Source organism: Heterocephalus glaber, unplaced genomic scaffold (assembly GCF_053883595.1).
Source record: "Heterocephalus glaber isolate CG9 unplaced genomic scaffold, H.glaber_assembly_v1.0 deba00000738, whole genome shotgun sequence".
In the NCBI taxonomy this organism is placed as follows: Eukaryota; Metazoa; Chordata; class Mammalia; order Rodentia; family Bathyergidae; genus Heterocephalus; species Heterocephalus glaber.
The window spans coordinates 13,889,190-13,910,863 of NW_028258161.1; the positions used below are offsets into that span (position 1 = coordinate 13,889,190).

General features: G+C 46.0%; 1 protein-coding gene across 8 annotated transcripts in view; it reads right to left on the bottom strand.

The window, feature by feature from the left end:
* Positions 1 to 21,674, bottom strand: part of Svil (supervillin) — a 209,241-nt gene that overhangs the window by 162,846 nt on the left and 24,721 nt on the right. For all 8 annotated transcript variants that reach the window (XM_087207029.1, XM_087207036.1, XM_087207027.1 and 5 more), the window contains exon 2: positions 14,417 to 14,520. The gene's annotated coding sequence lies outside the window, so the exon portion shown is untranslated. The remainder of the gene's footprint in view (positions 1 to 14,416; positions 14,521 to 21,674) is intronic.

Here is a 21,674-nt window from a genome sequence, read left to right on the forward strand (position 1 = left end):
AGCCTTAAAGGGGAGAAGAAGATTTTCATAAGATTCTAGATACTTTTTGTTCAGTATCCAAGATAAATCTAGAGACCTTTTAATAAACAGAGATTTGTTTCTGACTTCTCTGCTGGGAACAAAATGGACCCTCACCACTGTAAAAGCCCACTCCCAGGTTTACTTCCCAAAGCCAGTGATACCTGTTTATCTGGGGAGAGGTCATAGGACCCTCTCCCTAGGTCTTGGGGTGAGGCTCAGCCACAGCATACAGAGTCTGGGAGCCCAATACACCATCATGCAAGCCCCACCAGGGGCTGCAGGACCCTCGAGCTCAGTTTGACTTATTTACCAAAGCCAAATGAACAGGTGCACACTCAGCACCTACTGACGACCGAACATTCGCGACGTGCAGGGGAGGAGAAAAGCTCAGAGAACGGGGAAGGTTGGAAGTCTTTTAAATAACAGTAATTAAAGATCCAAGTAGGAGGACCTGGAACACAAGACAGAGTCAGAAAAGGGAGAGACCTATTCTGAGGTTGCTTTTCCTACAGGAAAACCGCATGGGCATTAGTACTCAAGGTCTAATTAATAAGTGCTTCACAGCTCTCATGCTTTGCCAGTGGGAACACAAAATGGTTTGCCACTTTGCAAAACAGTTTGGCAGGTTTTTAAAAAATATATAGTTAAGTTTATATATACCACCTGAACCATCAATATCACCCCTAGCTATTTACCCAAGGCAAAAGGGAAAATATGTAGTTCCATACAAACTGTACATAAATGTTATGGGAATTTTACTCATAATGGCTGAAAAATGAAAACAATCCAGAAATCCTCTAATAAATAAGCAAACTCTGTATTCACACAGCAGAATACTACTGAGTGATCAAAAGGAAGAAACTAATATACATCCAAATGGTGATGCTCAAGTACATTATGCCGGAATCAACAGTCATGTCTGATTCCATTTACATACACTGCAGAGAAGCAAAACTGTACAGGCAGAAGACAGAGCGGTTTTTGCCATGGACTGGGTGGAGTGGAGGGACAGAACTCAAGGGCAGTTTCAGGGGGGTGGATACTCATAGCTTGATTATGGTAGTGGTTACACAATGTATGTACAGTACTTATCAAATCATAGCCATACAGTAGAAAGGGTATATTTTACAATTGTAAATGATACAGCAATAAGTCTGACTTTGTAAAAGCAACTCAGCAATCAAGCCAACAAAATTATCCCACGGAATGGGGCCACTGTTACCCGCTTCAAGGTTCTACAAACTATGTAACTAACATCCTTTTCTAATTCCCATCCCCAATTTCTTCACACACAGTATTTATAGGAAGATTAGTGGTAGTTCATTTGTAGGGAACAAAAACTTCTTTAGTCATATAAAATTTCTTGAAGTAACTTCCAAGTGTTTGGATAGTTATGGGACCTCTCTTGGACACCATGCCTCCTTTATTTGCAGTTCTGCCTTCTTAAAATACTAAATTAATAATTCCAAAGATAAACAATCATAAGTTTTGAATTGCACACTGCTCTGGGTAGTGTGATGAAATCTCACGCTATCCAACTCACTGCTACCAGGACACGAGTCATCCCTTTGTCCAGCAGTGTATCCAAGGAGTATGCACTACCTGCCCACTTGTTACTGGTGGGCACTTCTGTTCTCAGTTCAACTCAAGTCACAGTGCTTGGATACAAGAGACCCTTACTTATTTAATAGTGGGTCCAAAGCACATTAGTAATGATGCTGGTAACTTGGATATGCCAAAGAAAAACTGCAAAACACTTGCTTTGAGTGAAATGATGAAGGCACTGTAAGACATGGGGCAGGAAACGTCCATGTTGTTAGAATTGGTCTACTTTAATGTTAGTTACTTCTGATAAGCCTTTACTATGCCTAACTTATAAATTAAACCTTTATCATAGGTATACAGGTATGTGAAAAGAACATAGTATATACAAAGCTTCGTATGATCCATGGTCTCAGACATCTACTGGCGGCGATGGGACACGTCCCCCACAGATAAGGGGACTACTGAATTAAAAATAGGTGAGTATGTGGCTCTTTCTCCTTGTGCTAAATATGTGCCTGCTAATCACTGAGGAAAGAAGGCAACCAAGAATTCGATCATACTGTCAGCTCCCACAGGCCATCACCACAAAACTGCTGAACCACCAACATCTTCAGGTACTGCAAGAAAAAGCTGAACTATGTCAATGATAAAAACCATGGTTTATTATCACTGAAATCATTTATTAGTTGTTGCCAAAATCTTCAAGCAAAAAGTAAACCTAAGATAAACCTTGATGGTTGAATGGCAAACCTTTATCAGGGATAGAAAAAGCTTTTTAAAATGACTATAGTATTTAAAAATATAGTGCAGCATGATTTAGTCTCTTTGTAGAGTTTGATTCGGTCTGTATATATTCAAAATAATGTTGATGATTCTGGCTCTTTCCTTAATCCAATACCCAGCAGTCCACACAGCCTGTGTGTGCTGTTACTGTTCTGGGCACTGAAGACCCAGTAATACACCAGGATCCTCATTCTTATGGAGCTCACGTTGTCTTGGGAGTAACTGACACATCACAAATAAGCAAATGGACTGATGAAGTGACTGATCCATAACAGACTGAACGTCAGCTAAAGAAAGTGGGGTGGGAAGAGGTGGGTGGGAGGCTGGGGAACAGGGTTCTATTTTAGATAAAGTGGTCAGGTGTCTCTTAGGCAGAGATCTGGAGAAGAGGGTGGCTGTGCGTCTGGAGGGAACCAACTCTTAACTCTTGAGAGGAGGCGGTGATTGAACTGTCCTAGGGACTAGCAGGAGGGCCAGTCCGGTGGAGTGGAGGGAGTGAAGGAAAGAAGGCCATGCAGGCCACACAGAGCTGAGAGCAGACCATGCAGACTGTGCCGGAGAAGGGCTCTGCATTTTATTCTAGGAATTATCTGGTGCTTCTGTTGGATGGAAGCAAGAATAGGGCACGGTCTTGATTAGTTTTAAAGACTCACTCTAGTTGCTCCAAGGAAAGTAGACTTTAGGTGTGGGTTAAAGAAGGTGCACAAAAGGAAGCACAGATCTTGACAGGAGGCCACCCAGCCATCCTGGCAGGAATGGGGAGCCCTGAGCTGGTGGTGACCATGGAGCTGGTGACACGTGACAGACTGGGGATCCTGGTGAATAGGTGTGGCTGACTGAGCTGGGAGATGTGGAGAGGGAGCAGGTTGGCTACATATTCAACAACAGTGATCTGAGTTACAGGAAAATGAATGTTATATTTGTAGCAAGCAGCTAATGAAGTGAGTTAAGATGTGAAAAAGGCTAATTTGACTCAAGTAGCATTACAGCTTAGGACTTTACAAATTTTGCAAAGGAAATAGTTGACTCAGGACCAGCCTAGATATTAATTTCATCTTGCAATAGCATCTCTACCAACTGATTATGCCACTGACTATGCCACTGACTATGCACAGTTAAAACAGGTCTCCATGAGAAAATTTACTTCACTTCTCATGCTGTGGTTCAGGTCAGTGCTCTTCGAAGGTCCGTTGCTAAAGGCTGACTCCCCAGCACATGACACTAGTGGGAGGTGGCAGAACTTTTAAGAGCCAAGGCATTGTGGAGGGACTTCAGGTCATCGAGAACAGGCCCTCCGAAGGGACTGGGGACCCCCGCTGCTTTCTCCCTTTTGCTTCCAGCCATGAGATAAGCAGTTTTGTTCCACCATATGCTTCCACTATGATGCATTTCCAACAGACTCAAGTAATGAGCCCAACTGATTACGGACTGAAATTGCCGAAACCGTGAGCCAAAATGAAGCTGTTCTCTTCACAAGTTGATTGTCTTGCGTATGTGTTACAGTAGTACAAAGCTGCCTAACGCCTTCCATCACTGGAATCTCCAGGAAACAAAGATTTCTAGCAAACCTCAGTCAAATACAGCCAGTGTGTGTTGAAGATCCCCTTTATTTAACTCTTGCTAACACGAATGAATGTCAACAAGAATATATGGAGTATGGATAAGCTTTACTTTCATCATTAAAAAAACTTGGTGAAACAGAAGTCAAATTATAAGAACCTCCAATAGGTTTACACATTACAGTCGTTTAGAGAAATACCAGTTGTTTGGTGTAACTCATATCAAAGCATTTATCTGCTTTTTTTTTTGGTACCGGGGATCAAACTCCTACCTTGCACTTTTGAGGCAGGCGCCGGAACCACTGAGCTAAATCCCAGGCCCATATCTGCTTTATAGATTATTTTCTTCTCTCTCCTAAGATTTATATATCTGAGTTTTATGAAGTAACAACTAACTACAAAAGGCCAGAAATGACACACAAATGCACAACCAGATCAGGCTGGATTCCTGGAGGTTAGCATGGGGTACAATAGGAGGCCTGGCAAGGCTCAGCTCCCACATTATGAGGTGCTGCTCACATCCCCAAATCACATCTGTTTCAGCCAAGACAAGATTCCTTCCCAGGATTCAAAACACAAGGAAAAGTTTAAATTGCTTTGATTGGAGTAGCTGCAGCCTGCTAACATGTACTTCTTCCAAGAAGGCATCAACTCCCATATTTTCCACCCTTCCCTCCAATTCATCCCTAAAAGCAACAGCACAGAGTCTGGGGGGAACCAGATCAAAACGGTGCAAAGGCCTCTGGAGACCACTGGCCCTGACTTACTTTTTCTCTATTCCCAACTTGGAGAAAATGTTTCAGCCCAGTTGGAACCATCCAAACTTGAAACTGTCTCATAAACTTCATCTGCTTTTCATTCTTTAAAGGTTTTATTCAAAGGAAATTAGTTCCCCCAAATAAATATTACTCACCCACCTATTACCAGCCAAGAGAGAAATCTCCTTTTAGTCATGTAGGGCCAGCAAAGGTGACTTAAACTGCTGTCCAGGGTTTCCTTTTAGTAACATTGTTGAAGTCTTTAATGATTTTCCAGCTTTTCCACCACACTGTGTCTTTTCAGATTGACTCCTGGAAAGATCTGTCTTTTTTAAAAAAATTCACTGTTTTGCTTAAAGAACCTACTCAAATGTCTGAATTTAGTGACTTTCCCCACAATATTGTCTAGTAAGACAGATTTTTCTGGCTTATTGCTTTAAAACGTCAAGATATATTCTTTTTCTAATCTGAATTTGGGAACTGCTTTCATATAGCCTCTCCTTCTTAAATTGACCAGCTGTTTCTGTCTTTTTCCAGAAGAAAGCAGGATTAGGGCTTTGTATGCTAAGCTTCTTCTCAGTTCCCAGTTTGGTTATTTACCTTATTTCCTCCCAATGGCTCCAGAAAAATTGTCTCTATTTTTATTTTTCCAAAACCTCAAGAGTTAAAACACACATACCCACACCATGGCAAACCCTCTGCCAAGACTAGATTAGTGTGGCTTTCTCTTTGGACTCCTCTGTAATGACCTAAAGATATATTATATCTGGATTCTCAGAGGTCTGTTAAATATTAACCATGATAATGTGAAGTGCTGGAGAACTGGGGCAGTCTGAATCTCTGTTATTAATCCAGTTTGCTGTCATTTCTCTGTGAGCTTCTATAATACATTCCAAGACCATCACTGACAAAATCCAGTCATCTCTGACTCACTTGAGAAGCTAATGAAAGCCACAGGTTCCCTCTCAAGAAAATTCCAAAACAAAATGGTCCTTGCAATTGTTATTCTAGAACAAGGACAGCAAACTGAGCCCTGAGGCCGGATCCAGTGCATGGCTGATTTCTGTCAATAAAGTTTTATTGGAACACATACATGTTCATTCATTCTCATCTATGGTTCCTTCATGCTACCAAGGCACAGCTGAATAATTACAGAGAGACTATGTGGACCCTGCAGCCTAAATATTATCTGACCCTTTACCAAAAAATGTGCCAACCTCTGCTCTATGGCTTTAAAACCAATGATGTTTGAGACAAAGATTATAAATCCCTTTTTGTAGGCTTTTGCAAAGTTACTTAACTAGAATATAATTTTCCACAGGATAAAAATTGAAAGAAAAAGATTATCCCGCAAAGTGCCTAGCCCAGTGCCTGGTATTAATGTTAATGTAGTCTGTGTTTTCTCCTGGCTTGTCTCCTCCTGGTCCTTTAGTACTCAGTTCAAATGTCTCCTCTCTGCTCCATTTTCCCTATAGTGGGTAGTTCCCTCCTCTTGGCTGCTGAAGTTATTTTAACATTGGCTGCTTCACATGGTCATTATCTACTTACTTTGCCTTCCCATCAAAAATATGGCTTCCTCTGGGATAAATGCCATACCTTATTTACCAATGTTTTCCCCAGGGCCTGGAACATACCAGGACCTTGGCAAAGACTGCTTCAGAGACCGAGTGAAGAGATAAATCAGCACTAGGAATGCTCTTTGTTTGAAAAGACAGGCAAACAACATTAACAATATATTTGTAAATACACTAGTAAATTACTAATATATTAATAATAAAGTAGCAAATATTAGAAATTTCACAAATAATAAATTCCTTTTTTCCATCAATTTGAGGTTCCAATGTGCTACATATTGTAGCACTTTTATTAAGCAAGCAAAGGACCCATTAATACTTCAACCATGTGGAGACACTGAGGAGTTCTTAGACCTCCTGGAAGTCTGGGTTGAGTGTCCTGTGTTGGCTTTTCACTGCTGTGACCAAAACACCTGGGAGAGGCTTTCTTTCACGCCTGGTCCTAGAGGTTTCAGTCCCTGGTTGGCTGGCTCCAGTTTCCAGGGCCTGTGGTGAGGCAGAATATCACTGGCAGGGCAGAGCTGCTCCCCTCAGGGCAGCTGGGAGCGGAGGAGCGGAGAGCCAGCGCCTGCTGTGGGCTTCCACCCTCTGCTCCGTCGGGGTCCCACCCTATTGGATGGAGCCCAACATTCACTGGCAGGTATCTCCCATCAATTTGCTGCCCTACATGCCAGTCATCTCTGGAACCACCCTCACAGACACACCCCAAGGGTGCTTCCCTAATGTCCTAGGTATCTCCCTTTCCAATCAACTCGGTAATTATGATTAATCATCACATATCCCTTTATCTGCAATGTTCTGAACTATTTCAGATTTTTAATTTCTTCAGATTTTTGTATTTGCACATATATTACAACATATCCTGGGGAGGGGACCCCAAATTCATTTTATGCTTGACACACCCAGATGTGCACAGCCTGAAGGTAACTGTACACAGCGCTTCCAACGTGTCTGTGTTTTGCCTCTGACCCATCAGCTCATGAGGCCAGGTGTAGAATTCACCTCATGCGGTACTGTGCTGATGTTCAGAAAGTTCAGATTGTGGAGCACCTGGGATCTTACTTTTCAGATTAGAGTTGCTCGACCTGTGACAATGACTTTTTCTTAATCCAACTTAGGCTTCCCACCAAGACTCTCTTCTCTGAAGGAAAACGCGAAATATGTTATTAGTTGTTTACAAAGGCCTGACTTCAACATTTCTAATAATAAGGACACATTCTTGCATAAAATGAATTTCTTTGAAAAGTAGATTCTTTTGTTTTTTCATGCATTTAGTTAAGAGAGATTCATTCATCTGAAGCTGAATGAGTCAGGCACTGATCTAGGCAGTGAAGATATAAAGGTGGAGAAACAGTGTTCCTGCCCCAATTCTGGCAAAATAAATTAACTCAGAAAAACCTGAATTAATTTTGACAAGATTCACCCTTGACTTATTTATATTCCTTAAATTTCCAAATTGCATTATGTAAATAATTAAGAGGGTTTTGTGTTTCCAAAATAGAGACAGATTTCCACATTGCATTGTTTACTATGGCTTGCTGGAACGAATCACTACACATTTCTTGGCTTAAAACAACATACAATGATGATAGTTCTCAAAATTTAAGTCTGAAATGGGTCTTGCTGGACTAAAAATAAAGGTGCTGGCAAGATCACATTTCTCTTGGACCTCCAGGGAAGAATCCATTCTCTTGCCCTGTCCGGTTCCAGGGGCCTCCTGCACTCCTCGGCTCATGCAACTTCCAGGCAGCAGTGGCCACAGACTCTGGCATCACATCCATCCCGCGCTCTCCTGACCGTCTTCTTCATTTTCCTGTAGCACTCTGACTGATTGCACTGGTCCCAGTGGAAAACCCAGGATGGTCCTCCCATGTCAAGGACATGGGATGAGCAACCTTAACCGCTTCTTGCCGAGTAACCTAATACATCCAGTTTTTGTGGGTTAGGACATGGATGTCTTTGGGGAGGGTGAGGATCATGCTCTCTACCACATGCCTTTTTGTAGCAATCAGGCCAAAGAGCCCAGGTCACATGCATGACCCCGATTCTGACTTTGGAAGACTATGATCCCCAGAAACCAGCCCTCCCATCTGCTAGGAGTCACTCCCACACACAGCAGGCCTCTCGCACCTCCAGGGCCACATAGCTCTCCAACCAGCCCCACCACAGCAAGCTGCCATTTCCGGCCCGTCAAACCATCCTATCTCCTTACCCTCAGCTGTTCAAGTTGTAGTGATTTTTCTCATGGGCATCCACCTTCCAATGAAACATTCAGGCCCCTTCCTCCATTCTAGTGGGCGTTTAGCCCCTTGGTCCAAGGGGTTTGTTATACCAAAGACTTGTCAGTTGTAGTAAAGTAGTCACCCATGTCCTGCTGCTGTGTTTGTGTCACTTAAACATACACAGTGTGATCAACAAATATGGTGAATGTTCTAACATTCATTACAGTAAAAGACACATTGCCATTAAGCCCTCACACGAATTGCTTTGAACACACTCATTCCATCATTCTTGTCACTTCTCGAAGGAGTTCTAGAAGTCCTCTTTTGTGAGTGTCTTTACAAGGTATGATCAAAAATACAATGACTGCTGCTGTGGGGTGCCATCCAACAAAAAAGCAGGCTCATAAAATCATTACAGTGTGTCCTCACCTATGTTATTCATTGGATCGGCACCATACAACTTCTGGCTCTCCAACAAAGTCAAAATGACCATGAAAGGAAAATGTTTTGCGTTAATTAAGGACATCCAGGCAGCCAAGACAGTGCAGCTGAAGACTTTCACGGAAGAGGACTTCCACAACTGCTTCAGAAAGAGGTAAGAAGATAAGTATGTTTGAAACCAGGGGGAGTCATGGAAATGTCTTTCATATAATAACTTATAAAAAAATTAAACATTCACTGTATTTTTCAGCCATACCATGAATATGATCATTCATCCTTCTGTTTTTAAGCTCAAAGAACAGGAATGTGGTGAGGGGCACGTGCAGACACATGCATGTGATATAAATTCCTTGAGAGTGAAGACTTCTATTTTTGCTGAGCACTGAACTCAGGCCTTATGCATGCTCAGTACATGCTCTACCATTGAATTTTCTCCCCTGCCCCAAGACCAAAGACTGTTTAACTTGCTAAATACAGGTACCTGCTAACTGCTGGTTGTCTTACCCTTGATGAAGACAGCTTAGGAAGCCTTGTGATTACATCGACACGATACTTTATCATGATGATAAAATATGTCTCTGGGACCGTACACAGGATTTTGCAGAGATTTCCTCTCATCAAAGTTAACGAGTGAACCACAAGGGCTTGGTAGGCTCCATGAGGACACAAGAGGTCAGCCTGGGCCCTGAGACCTCACCTTAGGGGCCCGAGCAGCTGGCTCTGGGATCACTGGGCTGGATTTGGATTCAGAGAATCAGAGCCAGCTTTTCTGTTTTTGACAGCAGCTCTCGGCCACACAGAGGATTGCATTTCAGCTGGCACTGTCCTGGGCTGTAGTGCCCGTCTTGCCAGGTGCAGCAGATTTCCAGTGCCCTGTTCCCACGGGAGCACACTTGTGACCCTGGACGCTTCTACTGACACCAGCCCTAGTAACAGGCAGCTCTTCCCAGGGGAGCAAACCCCGTCTACCCCCCTACCAGACACGGTGAGCCTAGGCACATCTCAAAATAAAGGGACACAAAGTACCTGGATCAAGGGAGTGTTTAATAGTCGTGATTTAACTCTGATCGTGTTAAAATTTCAAATAACATATTGTAAACAACTCCAGGGCTGGAACTGTGTTGAGCCACTCCCCATGTTGACCCCAGACCCCAGGGTCCGGGTCTGCAGTTCTGTTTCTTCTGGTCAGGCCTCAGTGGAGGTTGCCCCTCACCTGGGAATGCAGATGCCACCAACAGGCACACTCCCCTCCCCAGCATGCAGCCAGGCCTGACAGGCAGAGGCATCGGAGGGCCCTGTTCTCCGGCTGTGTTCTGCAGCCACTGGCAGTTTCCCCACTCCAAGGGGGAGGTGCTCCTGTCACCTGGGTTCAGAGGTAGAGGGAAGGGAGCACCGCTGCTCACCCTGCCCTGCAGCCCACACCGCACACTCAGCCACACCTGCTCCCACTACGTTCATCCCACTCCACCACTGCCCCTCGGAGAAGCCAAAGCAAGACCCCTCGGGGGTCACCCTCCCAGGTGCCCTCCGTCTAGGGTGAAGAAGCACTCGAGCAAAGTGGGTTCAGATCTCTAGAGGTCCCGTACTTCCCTTCTAGGACACATGCTGCTGGATCTGGATGACAAGGAGTCTAGAACCTCTTGAGAGCCTGCACCTTGGGCCGAAGGCTGGAGCTGAGCCGAGGGACTGTCCCCGAAAGGGCTGCGGGCAGCACTGTGCACTGAGGGTGGCTTGTTTTGCTCTGCTTTGTGGCGCTGGGGAGGATCACGGCCTGGTGCAGGCCAGGCCCTGGGTTACCCTGCCTGCTCATCAAACAGCCTGGAGTATGCAGAAGCAGCATTCAGGAGCTTCCACCTACAGGCTCTCTTGCCCTCTGCAACAGAAGGGGCTTCTTTATTGAAGATTTTGTCAGCAAAACAATGACCTAAAGCAAAAACCCACTGAGGACAGATTGGAAGAGCTTCCAGGAGCAGAAAGCCAGCACTTTGTAAACATCTGTGCTAGAGGCTAAGGCAGGGAGTCAGTCCACCTCTGCCGCAGCCCTCTCTGCTGAGATCAGGGCCACCTCCTCCAAGTCTGTGCTCCTCCCACCCGCCCTGCCCCCGGCTGCTGCTCGGAGGAGGCACCTCGGGGTCTTCAGGAAGGCAGAGGTACCGGACAAGAACAGTGAGTGTGAGCCGTGGGGCGGAGCCAGCAGTAATCACACAGGCCTGGAACTCGGCACCCAGCGGTCGGAGGGGGGAACCTGCATCCGACAGGCCCAGGATGCCACGCTGAGCCTGTGGGCCTGAGCCCTGGCTACGGCCAAAGATCCACACTGTGAAAAGTTCGGGCTGTGTTAGGCACGTGACCGGATTCTGTGCAGATCTGGGCCAGTGTGCAGAGCGGGAGGGAGGGAGAGGGCTGCATGAGTGGTCCCTTCTGGGCTGGCTGCACCAACAGCCTGCCCAGGGTCAGAGGCAGGAGGGGGATGCCAGGGAAGCCAGGGGCCTGCAGGCGGAGGAGGGAGAGGCCAAGAGACAGGCGTGGCATTGGCAAGGGCACCGCAGGGAGGGCCGAGATGGGTAAAAGTGGGAGGGGTGAAGCCCTGATGTGATGGGGAGCCAGGGCCGGAGCAGGAGCGGGCGGGCACGCTGGGATGTGGGCTGGGCACACGCAGGGGCACGGGATGACAGGGTGAGAGGCGACAGAGGCTGATGCTGGAGAGGATCCACGCAGCCTGACACGCAAAGGCATGCCAACCACAGCTGGGGTGCGGGGGGGCGGGGAGAAGCTGAAAAAGAAAGAAGAGGAGGAGGCTCGGTTCATGGTTTCAGGAAATGAACTTCCTTCTTGGGGGCGGGGGGTTGGTACCGGGGATCGAGCTCCGGACCTTGCGCAGCAGCCGGCGGAACCACTGAGCTAGATCCCCGGCCCTTGAACATCCTTCTGATTGTCTCAAGGGCATTTATCGGCTAACGAGGGCAGCTCTTACTGTACCCTAAAGGGAAATGCCTTACACCTAAGATTCCCTTCCCGAAGGACTTGCTGGGCACGGAGGTGGTGAAGTGTTTGCCTGCCCACCTGCTCCTCGCGCTCACCTGGAAGGGAAATCAGAAACGCAAACCTCCCTTCGGGGCAGCTACTCAGAGGTTGCTAGGTGCGCAGAGCCAGACTGGATGCTCTGGGCCAGGCTCCTCCTCTGTGGAATCACCAGTGCACCCTGCACTCCGCTGGGCTCCACAGAGCAGGCCACCTAAAGAGTCAGGGAGGGAACCTCAGGGGCCACCCTAGCCCCCACCCCCAGGGACGGCCTGTGCCCCACGTGATCCACTGCACACTTCCCCTCAGACCCGACCTCCCTCGCTTCAGCAAGCTGAACCCGCCCTTCCTGTCCACTCACCGCAGCCCCCAGGGCTTCCTGGGAGGGCCCTGAGCACCACTGCCCCTGCCCTCTGCTTCCCTTCAGGTCCCTGGGAGCCTGGAAAGACCCTTCCATGCCTTTTACCGCCAGGGTCGGGCTTAACCCAGCCTCCAACACAGTGACAACGCGGCGTCCCCCTCAGTCCTTCTGAGAGAGCCCCGCCTGTGTGTTGTATCCCAAGGGCAGGCAGGTGCCGGGCGAGCAGAGAGCACCGGAAGAAGCCACCCAGGAAGAGGGGCTGTCCTGTGCCCTAGGACCTTGCCCAGGTCGGGAGAGGCTTGGTGCACTCCTTTAGGGGGTGTACATTGCACACCCACACTGCACCAGACACCACACCGGGCAGCGCTGGGCGAGAACTACAGACAGAAGGGAAGGCAACCTGCTCCTTCGTGGGCTGGCTCCCGTGACCATGGATGACTTTCCACACTCCCTGAATGAAAGGAACCAAAGCAAAACATAAGGCAAGGACACAGTGATGTTGCATTTATGAGGAAGAAGGAAATTAAAGGTGAGGAAAAAGAGTCTGAAAATTCTGTTTAGAGAAGGGTAGTAACCTCCTTTAATCCCAGCACTTGGGAGGCTGAGACAGAAGGGTCATGAGTTTGGGTCCAGCTTGGACTACAGAGCAGGATCCTGTCTCAAAATAAATAAATAAACACATAAATAAAAACTCTGTTAAAACTCAACCGTGCCATCATAGGATTAAGCATTATGTCCAGGGTTGGTCTCAGGACTGACATTCTCCAGAAACTCAGTGCTTCCTCTTCCGTTTAATGGCTGCCCGCTGCCCTGAGGAACGGTGCACAGGGAAGCGTGGCTGCAGGAGCAGACACCGGTGGGCCAAGGGCAGCTGAGCAGTGGGCTCAAAGGCCATGTGAAGACCCTCCGTCAGGGTTAGAATCAACCCACACGTACGGTCTCCCTCTCAGCCTGGCAACACACATGGCTCAGACAGACTCTGGTCACCTTGCCCCTTGTGCTGCTACTCCTGGCCACCTGCGTGGGGCCTCGAACCCTGTCCCTTAGATGTCCAGTGTTTCAAAGACTCTCCCTGTGCTGGACTCCAGTCTGCTCCTGTACCTCCTCTACCCACTGCCCAGGGCTGATGTGACTATGAAGTGGACTAAAATGAACTGAAACATGAGTTTCTCTCACCATAAATCCAATCATTAGGCAGAACAATAGGAAAAAGGGGAAAATTAACTCGATCCTTTGAGAACGGGAGAGCAAGGGTCGTGATGAGCCCTAAGAACACAACACCGTGAACGGGTTTGGGAGGATTGTCTTGGGGACACAGTGAGTGAGCTGAGGGCGAATCTGAGCTGAACTTCGCGGGAACAGAGTGACCAAGGGTGTCGGGAAGGAATTCTGGCTGAGAAAAGGCAACTGAGGTTGCAGTTAGGGGCTGGGAGAGGGGAGCAAATAAATTACAAGAAGGTGTGGTCAGTGTCTGCTAACTCCTAGAGCTCCTGAGGCCCAGACAGAGAAAGACGGGGTGGTGTCAAGGTGGGGCCATCGGTTGTCACGTGGATGAGCCAGAACCTGGAACCTGGCCGTTAGCGATTAGGGCTGGGGGTGTAACCAGTGGTAGAAGGCTTCCCTGGCATGCAGAGGCCCTAGGTTCCATCCCCCAAACTCAAGAAAAGACATTCTGTGTGATTAAAACATGGCCCTACCCTTGATCATTCTTATATCTCAGAGATTCTCACATCCTCTCTCTACATCTGGGAACGACAAAACAGGCACGGAAGATAGTCCTGGGGATGCACAGGGAGGCTACGGATGGTAGATCATTTGCGTAACATTCAAGGTTTGAGCCCCAGTACTACTGCAAGGAAAGAAAGGAGGGAGGGAAGGAAGGAAGGAGGGAAGGAGGGAAGGAGGGAAGGAGGGAAGGAGGGAAGGAAGAAAAAGAGGAGGCTTAGGTAGGGAACACCTTCATTCTCAGGCATACCTAGCTGAAAAGGTTTCTTTAAGAATAATTTTAAAGGCGAACACCTAAATCAGAGCAGTGCTAGGCACTAACCCACAGCACTCTTTTGCTAATTTGCTGCTATTGGACTTTACCTCCCCAAGGTCCTGCAAGCATTCTAAAACCATCAATAATTACCTTTTATTCTGGCAACTGAAACTCAAAGAGAATTCACCATCCTTTCATGGGCTTCTCCTTTCCCTCTAGAAAATGACCAGTCTCCAACGTGACCAGACCGGAATCTAAGGAAGAAAAAAAACACAACAGGTTTTAAAAAATACAGAGTGCAATGTCCAAAGCTGAGACACATGAGTGTGAGATGGGCTGAACCCAACACGCCTGCAGTTAGCGGGAAGCAATGGACCACTCCTCACTTTATCAGCATCCCTCAGTGCCCTCTGCCTGCGACAAGAAGTGGAAACTGACCCAAGGTTTCTACAAGTCTCTAGTATCTTCTCTATTGGGTTATTTGTTTGTTTGTTTATTTTGGTGCCAGGGATGGAAGCCAGGGCCTTGCACATTCTAAGCACACACTCTACCACTAAGCTACACCCCCCAGTCTCGTATGATCATTTCAATCATGACTAAAATTGCCTCACTTGGATCCACTTTAACCTGGTTTCCCCTGAAGCATGTGCTATTAGTTATGAGCTAATAACTAAGTTACCCAAACTTCTGCAATGCAAAGTTCCCTTTCTTGCCCAACACTCGCCTTGGTACTGGGGTGACCGATGTGTAACAGGCATTGCAAACAATTCACCCTCATATGTGGAGGAAGCAGCTCGAGGTCCATAGAGCAAAAGAGACCTTCGGCACTAGAAGGGGAAAGTGTCAATTATGTTTCTTTATCTGCATAAAAGGCAGCAAATCTAATTATAACAGAAAAGTAAACTATTTTCTCCCAAGGACACACTGAAAATTTCCAAGATCTTGAATAAAAATTAAAATGCTGCTGCTCTCAATAACGCAGTGTTAGCTAACTCAGCTCGTAGCTGCTTTACTTCATGGGCCTGTCTGTCCCCAGAGACTGACTGTCTCCTCTGAGGATGACGGACAGCTCTATCCCCTGGACGAGACTGCTGCTGTGACGGGTGCAACCTCAGAAGCCAAAGGTCACCAGCCTTCCAGGTGACCAAAGCCCGGTGGATGTGGCAGGGTCAGCCACACCCCCGGGCTGCTGTCAGTCCTCTGCCCCCGATGGCCCAGGACTCCAATCTGCCGCCCTTGGGAGCAGCACGGGCCATGTTCTTACGCTTTCCCCTTCCGCCCTCTGCTTCACTCGGCCGGGCCCTGGCCTCAGTTTGTTTCTTCCTTTTTACTACAGTGACAAAAGGCATTTAAGTACTGAAATACACACAGAGCTGGGCTGCTCCTCTTTCGAGATTGTCCACCTACAAAGATGCCCATAGTAATGTGGTCCAAATCCCCCCCAAGCTCTTAAAGTACTGAGACGCTTTGTGCCCAATGGGCAGGATCCATTTAAATATATTAAAGCACACCCACCCAATGGACAATCAGCTGTTAGAAAGGATAAATCTAAATCAGAAGATATTAAGACTGTGATGAATATTCAAACACTAATGAGATAGCACTAGTGAAGTGTAGAATTTAAAAGGGCACCAAAGGGCTGATTACAACTTTACTAAAAGTACGACTATATATGAATGAAGCTATTACCCAAATTACAAAAGAGAAATAAACATATACAGAGGAGGTATATTTATATGGGGCTAAGAGTAGATAAACTCAAATAAGGAGTTGGTCAATGTCTGTTGAATTCTAGAATTACATGAAAACAGAATGCTATAGCTCTCGATTGGTGTCAAATGTCTGGTAGTGTAGAATCACAGATCGCTGTTACTCAAAGAGACTTCAGCCTAACTTTTTCAAGTCACAGGTAAGTAAATGTATGCCACAAGAAATGGAGTTGTCCACGACCAGACGGAACTCACTGGCAGAAATAAGACTAGAATTGGGGTCTCCCCACTGGTTTTTAGTAGAGTACACTGTGATAGTGTCATACCAAAAAATCGAGGGGATCCTTATCAGCTGAGTATTCATAATCCAAATTGCTACCGTTTCGGGTTCATGGAAAACACTGAGATATTTCCTCATAACCACCCACTGTTAAAATTGAGTCTCCACTCAAGAATCCACCTATGTGCACCATCAGCCCCCATAGCTGCCCCTGTCTGTGAGGGGCTGGTATTCCTACAAAGCGTTGCGTGCCTACTGAGGGTGAAATTGCAAATCTTGCCCCAAAATACCGAATCTTGTGAGTCTAACAAGGTGATATTAATGAATTTTGATGGCAAGTGGGGGCTAAACAATTTGATAGGAAACAATAATTTAAGAGAAAAATTAAAAGTCAGCAGCTAGGATGGGATTTCAAGAATAACTTTCCTATTAAAAAAGCTAAAAGGTTCCAAAGGAGAGCGGCCAAGACGTAGAATGTTTTGGGTAATACAGTACTGGTCATCTCCATGATGTGCTAGAAATGTCAAATGTGATATAGAAAGTACTACAATGTAGTAATTGGTTTTACGGTTAAAGAAAACAATATTTAAACTCATATTTTTCCACTGTTTTAGCCAAATCAGACTCATAACCAGTGGGTAGAGGATACAAAGAAACAGATTTTAATTTAGCATAAGGAGATGTTTGGAAACACTGCCCAAAATACTTACTTCTCTCAAAACAACCAACACCTGGTATTAAAAATGTTCATTCTAAGAGCCGTCCACCATCAAAATGGATCACCCAAATTTTGTTAATTATAAGATAAAATAAACATTTTCAGTTTATCTTTTAGGATAATGTCCCAAAGCATTTTTTATTATAGTACTGTGAAATCTTGGTCCCCACTTCAGTGGATTATTTCAAGGGAACCTTTCCTAGTTCTAATTATTCTCAGATAACAAAGACCTGCTGCAGAGTCTTCTGAAAGAATTTTTAAAAGTATAAAGTAGTACAGTAATCTGGAGTGTATTTATATCATTTTGAACCAAGCAGACATTTTAGGAGCAAGGACTTCTGAACCAGAAAATGCAATAAATACCAGAGAACACCATATTTTATTTTGGTCCCTCTATCATTAAAAATAATACATTTCATGCTTTAGTTTATACACAATACAAACAAAACCTACAGATCATAAATGACTGTCTCAATTCCTTTTAAAAGTGGAAAAATACAATAATGTATTTACCATATTGAATGATGTAAGTTTCCAGTTTTTATATCACATTTTATTTGAATAAAACTATGGGAGCAACTTTCACATGGTTGTTAATGTTACTGATTTACATCTTGTGATTACATTCATCATCCGCAGTTATTAGTGGTTCTGTGTAATTCATGATCTGAACTTCAGCTGAAAACAGTCAGGTTGGTTGAGTTTTCCAATGTTCAAAATGTTTATTATATGGAAATAGCTAATATTTGGGGTGGTCTAATGTTCATTTAGATAATGAAAGCTATTCTACTATCATAAAAATACAAGGCTTCACTTTAGAACCATCAATTATTCAGTGGAACATTTCCTTCTACAACAGTAAGAAGTGTAAAAGAATATTTTCCCATTAAATAAAACTGTAATGTTCCTTGGCACAAAGATATTTTCTTTTACTCTTCAATTTGCAGCAGTATTAATGAGCAACATCAAGTATGCTAAGATAACGTAACCATTAAGATTCATTTGAGCTGGACTCTCCAGCTTCTGTTACCAAAATAATAAACAATTTATGATCCAATTTGTTTACTAATCCTGCTTCCGAGGTCAGGACCAAGCCTCATGACTCAGTCTTTGTGTCAAATCTGCCTCTCGCTGATGACTGTGATGTGTGGGTCAGGATGGAGAGTGACTAACAGCTCCTTCTGGGTCTCCAAGGACAGCAAAGCCCCCAGCTCCCTAGGGCCACAGAGGCTGACAGCAAAGAATGGAATATCCGCCGTGCTGTAGCGTAGGTGGACTCTTGCATTCTCACACCATGTTGTCTGAGAACAAGAAGAAAAGTGAGCTCAAAATCACCCTTTCAAATATGTGAAGCTCATGCTAAACAAAGCAGGTGAGCTGCTCCACTCTGGTCTCCTTCTTGGAACAAAATTAGCAGCAATGGGCAGTGTGCCAAGGAGCGGACAACCAGAAACTCGGGTCCAGGGAATTCCTGCTCTAGCCCCCTGAGATAAGCCACTGTCAAGCTCAGTTAAGAGCCTCGATTGCTTTACAGCTATAAGAAGGAGGTTTTCAGAGTAACTTCATCAAATCACAGGAAACAAACAAACAAAAATCATGAATTTGGCTTCTTGTTTTCCACACACTGACTTACAAGCATACATTTCAGGACATTAAACCACCTTCGGAAGGTAAGACACTTCTAGACTATCTGCTTCAGCTGCACGGTGACCCGAGCCGTGTGGAGAACAGGCGTTCCACAGCATCTCCTCAGTGGGCTTAGGAATCCCTCAGACTGTGTGCAGCCACTCCCTACCTGAGGTAAGTTCCATAACCTCTCCAAAACCCTCACTCTTCTAAAATGGGTGCAGGAACAAACTCGTAAGGTTCTCAATAGCCTTGCACGGGACAACCAACGTCAGGGGCCCTGTACATGCTCGGCCTACACAAAGTGCTCCAGTGTAAATCAGGACAACCACTAGACTAGAACACCTTTCTACTCTCTCTGAGCCTGGGAGGCTGCCTCAGATATTTACTCTAATTATATCTGCTCCTTTCCCTGAAAACCATGACTAGGAATTAGTTTTTCTTACTGGAAAATATAGGCAAAGTAATTTTTCAGAATGTAGTACCCTAAAATTCTTTTTCCAAACAAGTACTCCAGGACAGATGTGATACATCTGGTTTTGGCATTGCCAACAGTGACAAAGAGTTGCTGATGTGCCAGGCACCCCAAGTAACTCATGTAGGGTAACTCCTGTATCCCATATAATCCTGGGAGGTAGGGATGGTCTTCCTTCCCATTTTACAGATTGGTAAATGAGGCACGACCAATTAAGCAAAGTGCCCAAGTGTCAGGGCCGAGCTGGGATTCAAAGGGTAGCTCCAGAGTCCACATTCTCAAGTGTGACACTGCTGGGCCCTCCATTCTGTGTGCTTATTTGGGGGGTCGGGGAGAGGAGGAAATGTGAGGAAGAGGAATGAAAAAATAGTCTATGTGATTTCCTCTAAACACACACACACACGGCAGAGTTGTGAGGACATCACCAAATATAGTCTCTGGTTGGATCTTCGACTGTAAATTTTAAATTGCTTCCTTAAACTTATCGGGCATATCCTCCTAGAGATACTTCAAGAAGTTGGAAAGCGGAGAGGCCTGACACCAAGCAGAACTGGAGTTGAGCAGAGGAGAGGAAAGAGGAGGCTGGCCCAGCTGTCTCTGGAGAGGAGGGGGGACGCCAGACCGGCCGTGACCCTACCAGGCCGCCGCATGGATCCACGCGATGCCTATGTGCTCCAGCCCACTCCTCCTCCCTGTTAACAAGCCCCCACATAGTCTTCTTAAAAATTAATGCTGTCCCATGTACACAAAGCCAGGATAGCAGTAGCCACTATAAAAATATGTGGAAGTATGTCTACTTGGCCTGCAAAAGCTCATTCTCAACATTAACCTAACTTGATTCATCATTAAATAGTTATCGCCATTCAGAGAGCAGCATAAAGATGGAGCGTTCTGCACCGAGCCACAAAATGACTGAGGAGGAGGTGGTGAATGAATGGACGGGTGGGTGGGTGGATGGATGGGAGGATGGGTGGGAGGATGGGTGGGTGGGAGGATGGATGGATGGATGGATGGGTGGTAGGATGGATGGATGGATGGATGGATGGATGGGTGGATGGGTGGGAGGATGGATGGATGGGTGGGAGGATGGATGGATGGATGGATGGGTGGATGGATGGGTGGGAGGATGGATGGATGGATGGATGGGAGGATGGATGGATGGATGGATGGATGGATGGGAGGATGGATGGATGGGTGGGAGGATGGATGGATGGATGGATAGGTGGGTGAGTGGGTGAGTGGGTGAGTGGGTAAGGGGGAGCTTCTGCAAGTGGAAGCCGCACCACACTAAAATGTACAGAATGTACTGGTTGCTTACTTAAAACACTAGTAACTCCTGAGGCTGAATAACCTTGAGGTCTCCTCTCATATGAGAAAACCTCACTTCATGAATCATCTTATTTGAAAAGAAAAGAGAGGCAAATTTTTTTTTTTGGTACCAAGGATCGAACTTGGGTCCTTGCACTTGTGAGGCAGGCAGCGGAACCACTGAGCTAAATCCCTGGCCCAAGGGACAAATTTTGAAAGAAAATAAAACACATTTTTCGTGTCTAAAAAGAAGGCTAGGTACACCTTGGTGTCTACAATGCAAAACAATATTTATACAAATTAAAATTCCATTGAACAAACTTCAAACACCATTTCAGAATCAAGTTGGACAGACAAATGGCCAGACCTGGTGACAACACAGTGCCAAGGCAGGGTCCATGTGGCTGCCCGTTTCAGCTTAAAAAAAAAACCCCAAAACGCCGGCCTTAGATGTCAAGGAGAAAAATTTTTTGTTTTGGCTTTGGTTTTAGTTTTTCTCTCCTCCCCCTCCTCTCTCTCTCTGTCTCTCTCTCTGTCTCTGTCTCTCTCTCTCTCTCTGTCTCTGTCTCTGTCTCTCTGTCTCTCTCTGTCTCTGTCTCTTTCTCTGTCTCTGTCTCTCTGTCTCTCTCTGTCTCTGTCTCTCTGTGTCTCTCTGTCTCTCTGACTCTCTCTCTCTCTGACTCTCTCTCTCTCTCTTTCCCTCAGTAGTGGGGATTGAACCCAGAGTCCCAGGGTATTGGCACTGAGCTATAGCCCCAGACTTTTTTTTCTGAGACAGGGTTTTCCAGGGTTGCCCAGGCTCTGGGCTTGAACTCAGATTCCTCCTGCCTCAGCCTTCCGAGTAGCTTGGACTGCAGGTGTGCACCACCACGCCCAGCTAGTCGCCTACATTTTTAATGATAGCTCAGGACACACTGAGGCCAAATTCACTACAAAGAGTATTTTTTCAGTGAGATTCACTATTTTAGCAAATGGCACTGGTGGGCAAGGTGTTGGATATGAAGCCAGGTGGGGTCACACCTGCAGGCAGGGGACCTGAAGGCCAGCCCAGGCCCAGGTCTTGGGCCCTGGGGGCAGCGGCAGTCTCAGGCAGTTCTGGGGACCTGCACCACAACTTCCCTGGGGTGCTTATGGACTTAGGGGCTGGTGGAAACGGTCAGCTATAAAGAAAACCAAGCAGCTCACAGTGGTCTGGACTCCAAACTTCTCTTCTGTCAAAGCCATAAGAACTGGATAGTGGTTTTAAAAGCTCATGCAAAAGGCCCGGCTTTCCAGGGAGAGGGAGCGGTAGG